Source organism: Trachymyrmex septentrionalis, unplaced genomic scaffold (assembly GCF_001594115.1).
Source record: "Trachymyrmex septentrionalis isolate Tsep2-gDNA-1 unplaced genomic scaffold, Tsep1.0 scaffold60, whole genome shotgun sequence".
NCBI lineage: Eukaryota > Metazoa > Arthropoda > Insecta > Hymenoptera > Formicidae > Trachymyrmex > Trachymyrmex septentrionalis.
Genome location: NW_017305779.1, coordinates 5,899,046 through 5,907,657, shown reverse-complemented (window position 1 = coordinate 5,907,657; position 8,612 = coordinate 5,899,046). Strand labels below are relative to the sequence as shown.

The 8,612-nt window shown below is 34.8% G+C and overlaps 1 protein-coding gene across 4 annotated transcripts in view; it reads left to right on the top strand.

Moving 5' to 3' along the window:
• LOC108752601 (Down syndrome cell adhesion molecule-like protein Dscam2) overlaps positions 1 to 8,612 on the top strand; it is a 167,804-nt gene that overhangs the window by 88,786 nt on the left and 70,406 nt on the right. The window lies entirely within an intron of this gene.

The window sequence follows — 8,612 nt, the reverse complement described above, 5'->3', positions numbered from 1 at the left end:
TATATATATATATATATATATAACGAGTAGGTCAAAGAATCTTTTTGATATATACACTCGTGATATAAAACGTTTGTTTATTACGTGAAATACAGTCGGCTGAGGAGCGTCTAACCGAGCAGCAGATCATTCTCTTGAAATAGTCCGCTCGGTTATTAGTTTCGTGTATGCCGCGAGCGATGCATACCGGGTGTATCGACGTTTCAGGGGTCGACGTGAAGTGCCGGTGGATGACTATCCGGATGCAGCCAACTCCAACACGAAACGTTTCACCGCAATGCAAATTAGCTCGGGCTGCTTGTCTATGGAAACGTCGAACTATCCTCGCCGCAACAGCCGTCCTGACGTCTCGCTCATTTGTCTGCGACCACTTCGCAAATGCGCATTCAGTAGTACTATGCGAGAAAGGCCAAACCTCGAAGCTCAAACTCCGTCTTTACATATTTCGCTGTAATAATTATTGGCATGAATACGCTGCAACGCTAATCATCGCAGAAATGTTTATGTTTATTAGGACGTTAAGTAATGATGCTGTCATAATTAATGTTATCAATTGTTACGTGTGTGTGTGTGTGTGTGTATGTGTGTGTTGTACATTTGATGAAATACTAATGTGGCAAAATGAAGAATAACGTAGTAATTTCGATTTTTTGCTTTGATCGCATCTTGGTATACTCATACTTCAGTTGATGCTGTCATTTTGCATTTAATGATTACGCTTTTGTAGTAGATTTTATAACGTGTAATTTATTATAACGTAATTATCGAGCCGAGAAGTTCAAGTATAATGCAAATTCTTTTACGCTGACGCTGACTATCGTCGACGGAAACACCGAACCGCGTTGCATCGCATCATCCATGTTATGACACTATTATCTTTTTCCTTTTTGCCTCTTTTTATCTCGGGCGCTACATTTTTATTTTCTCATTGTTTGCCCCGTTTAATGAATACACATCCATTACGGTTTTGCAAAATTTTAAAAGAGCAAAGTGTATGTTTAATAAATAATATATTACTTTGAAAGAATATTTAATTATATTATACCAATTTATTGTGACAAAATAAAAAAGTTTTTTTTTTTTTTAATAAATAATATAGTGAACGTAATAGTAATATTAATTTATTATATAAGAATGGTAGCAAAAAATATCTATTTAATTATTTTATTTCACTTATATTAGAGTTAATTATTTTGTTCAACTTATATTTTCTCTTGTGCGCGTCTAGTGTACTTTTATTGTATTTTTATATTTAAATTATGAAGCAGCAAGATGTTCAGTGGAGATGAAAATTTGCCAAAAACAAATTTTATTCGTCTCTGCGTTCATGGAAAGCACCTTCCGCTTTGCATTACGCTGCATTTTCTTTTCCTATATAACTATCTTAAGCAGCTTTTGTTTCCCTCTTTATTCTTGTTTATATCTCGCTTCGTTCATCGCACTTAATTTCGCGTTTGTTGCGCGATTATTCTCTGTTGTACCTCTGTGATAACAACTCTGATACTTTTATCAGCATAAAGATATTATTTGTAGTCATATTTATTCGCAATATTTTTTCTACTTAGAAAGAGACTATTTATTTATCTAAATATTATTTGTACAAAGTTAACTATTATTTGCTAAACAATCTTTAAAGTAAAATTTTTTGTACAACTATTTTCTATTTGTCGTAAAATGACTTTTTTTTAAATTGAAATAAGCCACGATGTATATACATTTATAACGAGATGAATTGATTAATTAATTATTCTTCCTTATATATTAGATATTATATCTTCTCCCAGTACGATAATATACTATATCATTATGATACAGAAGAGTATTCGACACTATTGATAAGTGCCTAAATTTTTTGTATATGAACTAGTAAAGATAATATCTTTTTATACGATACTATTTTTTGCATGCAGATAAGCTTGCAAATAGCTGAATAATACGTACAATGATAACAGCCGTGCTTTCACTCACTACTCATTCGCCATGTCCTGAAATCCTCTTTCAAGTAAAGCAAAAGTAATCATCTTGGATTTTTCATCAAGTAAAAGAGACTAAACTAGTAAATTCTAAAATCAACTTTTACCTCCATTCAGAATATTATTTGGGATATTTAAATGGAACAAGCTATAAATTCTGTGTATCGTTTATTAAATCTAGTTTATAAGTTTTTAATACTTACAACACACGATTAATTCGTGCGTATTTATTTTCTTTGAAATACTAGAAGTACTTAGCTAAATGCTCTTTATTTTTTTCTTTTTGTTAAATATACAAATATTTATAAATATTTTCTAAAGATATTGAAGTAGATGTAAAAATCATTTAATAATAATTTTTTTATATTTGTAAAAGTAATAAAAATTAATCTGGTACACGAGTGACCCATCGTGTGTAGTAAAGAATCGAAAAAAGATCCTCGTGTAGACTAAATAAGATTAATGAAATTTGTGTCGGGCGAATAATTTCATACAACGCGAATAATTTGATTTGCGTGTATTTTGCACTGTAAATTACTCACATTCTAATATATTCTAATTTATTTTTTAAAGCAATCTGACGTGTGATATTAGAACTTGACAGAATATTTTTTTTTTTCCTTACAAAAACCTCATATTGGCCAAAGTATTATTGAAAGACAGTAATTAATTATTTATTTGGAGTACTAAAAGTACTGAACAACAGTGTTTTTAATATTTAAAATAAATAACTAAATTAAGTAAATTAATTATTGTTAACAATGTTCGGAGAGTTATCACCGTCATTTGGAACTTCATCGTCGCTGTACGCTTGAAAAATTAATCCAGCGAAACGCAATTTGACAACGTCCCTGTTTTAACCCCCGTAAAACGAAAGTTTGCGTACTTTGTCCCGGCGAACTTAAGCGAAGTCGCAATAAGTCGCGGACGCGCGAGGTAAAGTGGCGCACTTACCAGCATTCCGTGAAGTCATGAAAGAAGTAATTGTGCTTGCTCCGCATAAGGAAACATGACGAAAAATGTCTTAACGTCCGCACAAATAAATGGCGCAGCATAAGTTTCTTTAATCACCATTTCTGCGCTCTTAATGGTTCTTTAAGTCTCATTTTATGACTCGTTTCGGTGGAAACTAGCGTTTTCTTATCGAAAACTTGTTTAAACATAAATACATAATCGCGGTGACTGCCTAATGTTTCTGATTTGCTATTTTATATTCAATCTTATATAACGCGATGAATGCGAAAAACCGCGCAATTGACAAAGATTGCTGAAATAACGTAATTTTCGCGGACTCGAGGTCGATTTACCGCGGTTTCTGCGAGTGACGAACGACGCTCATGGGAACGGAACGAACTTTCCTTAAAAATCCGCGGATTCGTGTTTCGTACACGACACTCCAGAGAGAATCCACTCGCGGTCGGAATAAATCCAGCGCGTGAGATATATTTCGGTAATAATCGGCGTATACATAAATCATCCACGCTCAGACCGAGGCCACCATTACGAAGGAAATTGTAGTTCCCCCGTCTTCCGTTGCGTTCTCTTTCGCATTCGTCGAAGCATTTCAGTGCCTTCATTGTCTTTTAATTCTTTCCCTTCATTCTCTTTTAATTGGTTTAATTTTTAAACAATTCTAAAGAAATAAAAGAATAGGAGATAAATGTAATAAAAGATAAATAATTAAAAGATAACAATTCTTAGTTTATAAAATAATACATAGACGTTTTTGTAGGAGGAAAAAGTTTTGAGAAGAGATAAAAATCGAGAGTTTATAATGTGATTTATTATTTATACGGAATCCAAGCTTTATGTTATATGTAATAGAAACATGCAGCAGCCATTAACTGACATTATCCCATCCGGATATTAGAGCAACGCAAATGGGCATAACGTTTGATACACTTGTTGATTAAACTTGCATTTAAGTTGATTAACGCTCGACAGGGTTATCGCTTCGATGTGAGAGAGATATATCGAATAGACATATTACGTCACTATCTGTATATATGTATTATACTATACATACATACATATATATATATATATGTATGTGTGTGTAAATTTGAAAGCAGAGTGTATTTAATATCCCACTTGATGAATAATATGTTTCAAATTTCGACCATATTTGTCCTAAACTTTGAACAATTAATATATATATGTATATATATTAATATAAAATGTTAATATATATTTATTATATATATTATTTTATATACAATTTATTTAAAATTATACTTATATTTACATTTTATGTATATAATTATAATTAATAGCATATTTTATACCACAAAGAAAATATCTTGTTTATTCGCGTATACATAAAATATCGAAAATAAAGGATGCTGTGATTGACAGTAGCGGAATAAACTACTAATTTATTCAACGTTCAGGAAATTTCACTTACTTATCAATATTCACAACACTTATCAGTATTTCACGGATTTCACAGTACAACTAATTTCTGGCGTTTGAATCCACAGTCAACTCTCCATTATGTGTATCCTTTTGCAGATTTGTTGTTGAAAGGAATCTCGTATTTACTGCGTGTTCATGCGACTATATTATATAAAAATATTCATAGAGCTCGCTCTCGCGATGTCGGATAGGTCGTCGCTTCATCAACTAAACAAATAACTTCTGGCCACCGCCGCCGGTGTTTGGTCGGAAGTCCATAACGGTTCGTCGCGATTCGTGAACTCTCAAACATAGTCCATTACCTTTATTATAGCACGAAATTGTATTCGCGCATGAATCTCATAGCTGTACTAAAGTCTCCCTGGAGGAGCAGCAGGGATTTCAGTTGGCCATAGCAAAGTTTCTCTACCCCTTTTGCCTTTAAGTACTGTTAAATTCCCTTGATATTAGTTTAATTAGTATTGGTTGTGAACTGTATGAATTTTGGTTGTTAGTCTACATGAATTTTATTAATGGTCAAATTTGATTATTAGTATAGCTTTATAGTATTTTGCGACATTGTACGATAAAGCTAAAGATATCGTACGTATTGTCATGAAATATAAAGAACTGTTATAGAAATAAATATCAAATTTTACTGGCTTTGGTTTATCGATGACGCTTTCTAATTGTTTAATGGAAAGTTTAATTAACCAAAAAAATTACATCAAATATCTTATTTATTTCCATTGAAGTTAATTATTTTCTTTGCGCTTCAGATAAAAAAGCAGTCGATATCCGTGCTAATTGATGACCAGCTACAGCACATTTCTGTTACTTAACATTCTGTATTTCCGGTGATGTTTTATACATCCATAAAAGAGATACTTTTATTTATATACACGTATCCATTATAAATAAAATATATGAGTTCTTAAAAAGATTTTAATAATTATAAAATATTTTTCGTCACTTTTTATAAATATTCAAGGATAAGATATAACTGCAAACTTTAGTTATAGCACAATATATAATTAATTATTATATAGATATTTACCTATATGTGTGTGTGTGTATAAAAATAATAGTAATTGAAGTACAATTTTAACTAACGTTTTATCGAAAATTGAAGCACAATTGAAATTAATTAGATCCTGCCAGAACGGAAATTATTAGAAAAAGTTAATACAATCCGATTAGGTATTTAATTACTGCCACAGTCGATTGTCAACAAGTTCGAAATAAATTTTAACATCCCTATATATAAGGATGTTCCGTACTTCGTACCCCTTAAGTATGCCAACTATTTCTCATGCCCGACGGCATGATCGCCGCGCGCATAATCATTCCGGGGCGGCGGCGCACAATGAGCGGACAAAACGCCGAAGAATCCCTCGCGCTCGAGTTATTTTTATTACGATCGATTCATTGCTCCGTCTCTCCTCCCTCGCGCTTCTTTTCTTTATCACGGTTAGACCCATCCATTTCTCTTGCCCCCCTTCTCTCTCATACGGTGGCAATACGGTCGGCATTCATCGCCGTATGCAGCCGGCGGGCGCCGACGGTATGCACCCGCCATTGCACCGCACGAGCCGATCTTAAGGTAACCAGACTTACGTGCATTCCTGCTCGCACCTCTCTCGTACACCCCCGTCTGCCTCCTCTCCCTCCCGACGCATTTCAACGGCTGGAATTCCGCGCAATTTCTCCCGTTATAAACGTGCACGCGCGGCGAGGATGCTCGCGGCGCCAACAACGAAATATTGACATTGCCGGCGCGGCGCGGCGCGGATGCGAACGCATCGGCGGAAAATGCACTCGTTTTGAACGTCGTAGACATGAGGGAGTGGGCACGGTGTGGTGAGGGGATGGGGGAGAAACTGGCGAGCGTAAAGGGAGGGACTGCGAGATATTTTCGCGCGATGCATTTTTCCACGGAGTCACGCGTACACGCGGCCGACGTGCTTACGGACGCGGAAAACGCCGGGCGCGCCACCGTGATATACTATACATGCACGTCTTTCCGAGCGCGACTGCGGAAAAATGTGAGTAATCGCGACCGCAGTGAATTCCGGCCAAGGGAAAAAAAAACATGATTGGACGCAGCTCTCATTTACCGCGTTTCCATCCGCTAGGTTTCTAATTCGTGTCACGCGATGCGTAAGATGCGGGTACATCCGGACGCTGACCTAAACGCGCGCAATAAATAGGAACCGCAGATATGAAACTTCCATCACGAATTACCGAAGCGTATTCTTTACCTGAGAGAGAGAGAGAGAGAGAGTCATCTTTCTTTTCGCGAAACATTTCGAAAAATATTTCCGGTGTTACTTAACGTGGAAATTTAAAACAACCCGAGAAATAAAATTTCCGAGGTACAACAGTAATTAATGAAATCTTGTATATCTATTATATAATATTAATAAAAATTATGTAATGCTTTCGTATATTCGATCGTATAGATAAACTGTATTACGGTACAGCTCATATGAATTTTAATGAAGAAGATAAAAAGCTCGTATCTCCAGAACAACTTTATTTATGAAGGCAAATGAAACTGAAGAACGGTGGAACATAAATTTTATTTATCGCAAAAAATATTACACAAACAAAATGTGCATTGGCCTCTACATTCCGCACATTAATTGTTTACCGAAGAAATTAAAATTTTCCAATAACGAAGTGTTCTCCATGTTACCCGCTTTGATTAATCCTCATAATGCAGAATATCAAATGCATGGGATCAGTAAAACGAGAAAGTGAAGTAGCCCGTTAGTACGATTGCCAATTCAAGATAACTGAAAACTCTTCTTCGAAAGAGCTTTCGGAGAATCGGCTTTCCATGGTATAGGCCCATTACAATTCTTGCGGGGTTTGATTAATGTTCATTCATTGTCGAAAGCATTCAACGTCGGTGAATTTCAATTCAACTTCGACGTGTTCTATCGATTGTTCAACCATCAGGAAATTAATTTATTATGATGTTTCTTTCGCCCTCTCCCTTCTTTCTTTCTCCCTTTCTTTGTCTCTATAGCTATCTATATATGTCTCTTTTCCTGTACTGCGTCGCGAAAGAATTTTTCAATTATTCGTACATATGCGAACAATTAGTGAAATTCGCAATATTAATATTAACTTCGATGGCGTAGGTATAATTACGCATGATTGGGCGATTATTGAGCCTCTAATATGCTATATTGGACGCTTTTACAGAGTTCGATAGTAAACATGTTTTTCGTATCTAGAATTCTCTGAATTAAAAATTTTGCCCAATATTCTCTATGAAAGCAATGCGTTTTAAAATATAAATTTTATCTCAAAAATCGAACATTATGTATTTACACGGAACACTTGTATAGAATGCAATTCATTAACGTTAATTGAAATGAAAAAGGATCGTTTTACATTTCTAATATTCTTTTTTATACATGAATTTTGCGACTGCAACGAGGATAATATAATAATTCTATTTATGAATGCAGGCTAAACATATGTATATTTGTTGAATGCTTTTAGATACGTTTTTCAGTTTATTGATTTGAACAACAAGCTGTTGACTGCATTTATATTTTACCACATGCAAACGTGTGCCATTTATTTATTAAATATAACGGACAGCTGTATTAAGAGAGGGAGAGAGAAAGGGAAGACAATATATTTTCACGTTGCGTACATTTGCTTTGTGTACGCGGAACGTTAATTATCAATTTATTATTAAAATATTCATTAATACAGTAATATCAGAGATTATTCTGCTTCTTACAATTAGCGTTGAAAATAGCACGAACTTATAATATCAAAATATTATTAATAATGAACACGAGTGAAATTATTAATAAACGAAAACTCGTGATTCAGTTTCGGTTTCTTCCCAATTTTAGTAGAAAATGCAACGTTGTAATATATTATAGAAAGAAGAGGGAGACAGATCAGCATGTCTATTTAAAAGCTCTTCAAATAATTTTTTCGAAGCTTCATCCTCAGGGATACGATAGAAGGCACGAGCGCGTGCAACACCGATCGTCAGCGGAATTCACTCGAGAGGCGTTAATCTTTTTTTTTTTATTTTAGCAGAATATCCACCGTTTTAAGCCACCGAGTGTGCTAGCAGGCACGCTCTCCCAGTGGTTACGCTCGAATTTTTACGAGTATTGATTCTCACTCGTGCCGATACTTCTCCTTTTTGCGTTCCAGCGCGTCGAACGTGGTCCTGCTGCTGTTCTTTTTATATTGGATCGCTTAAAC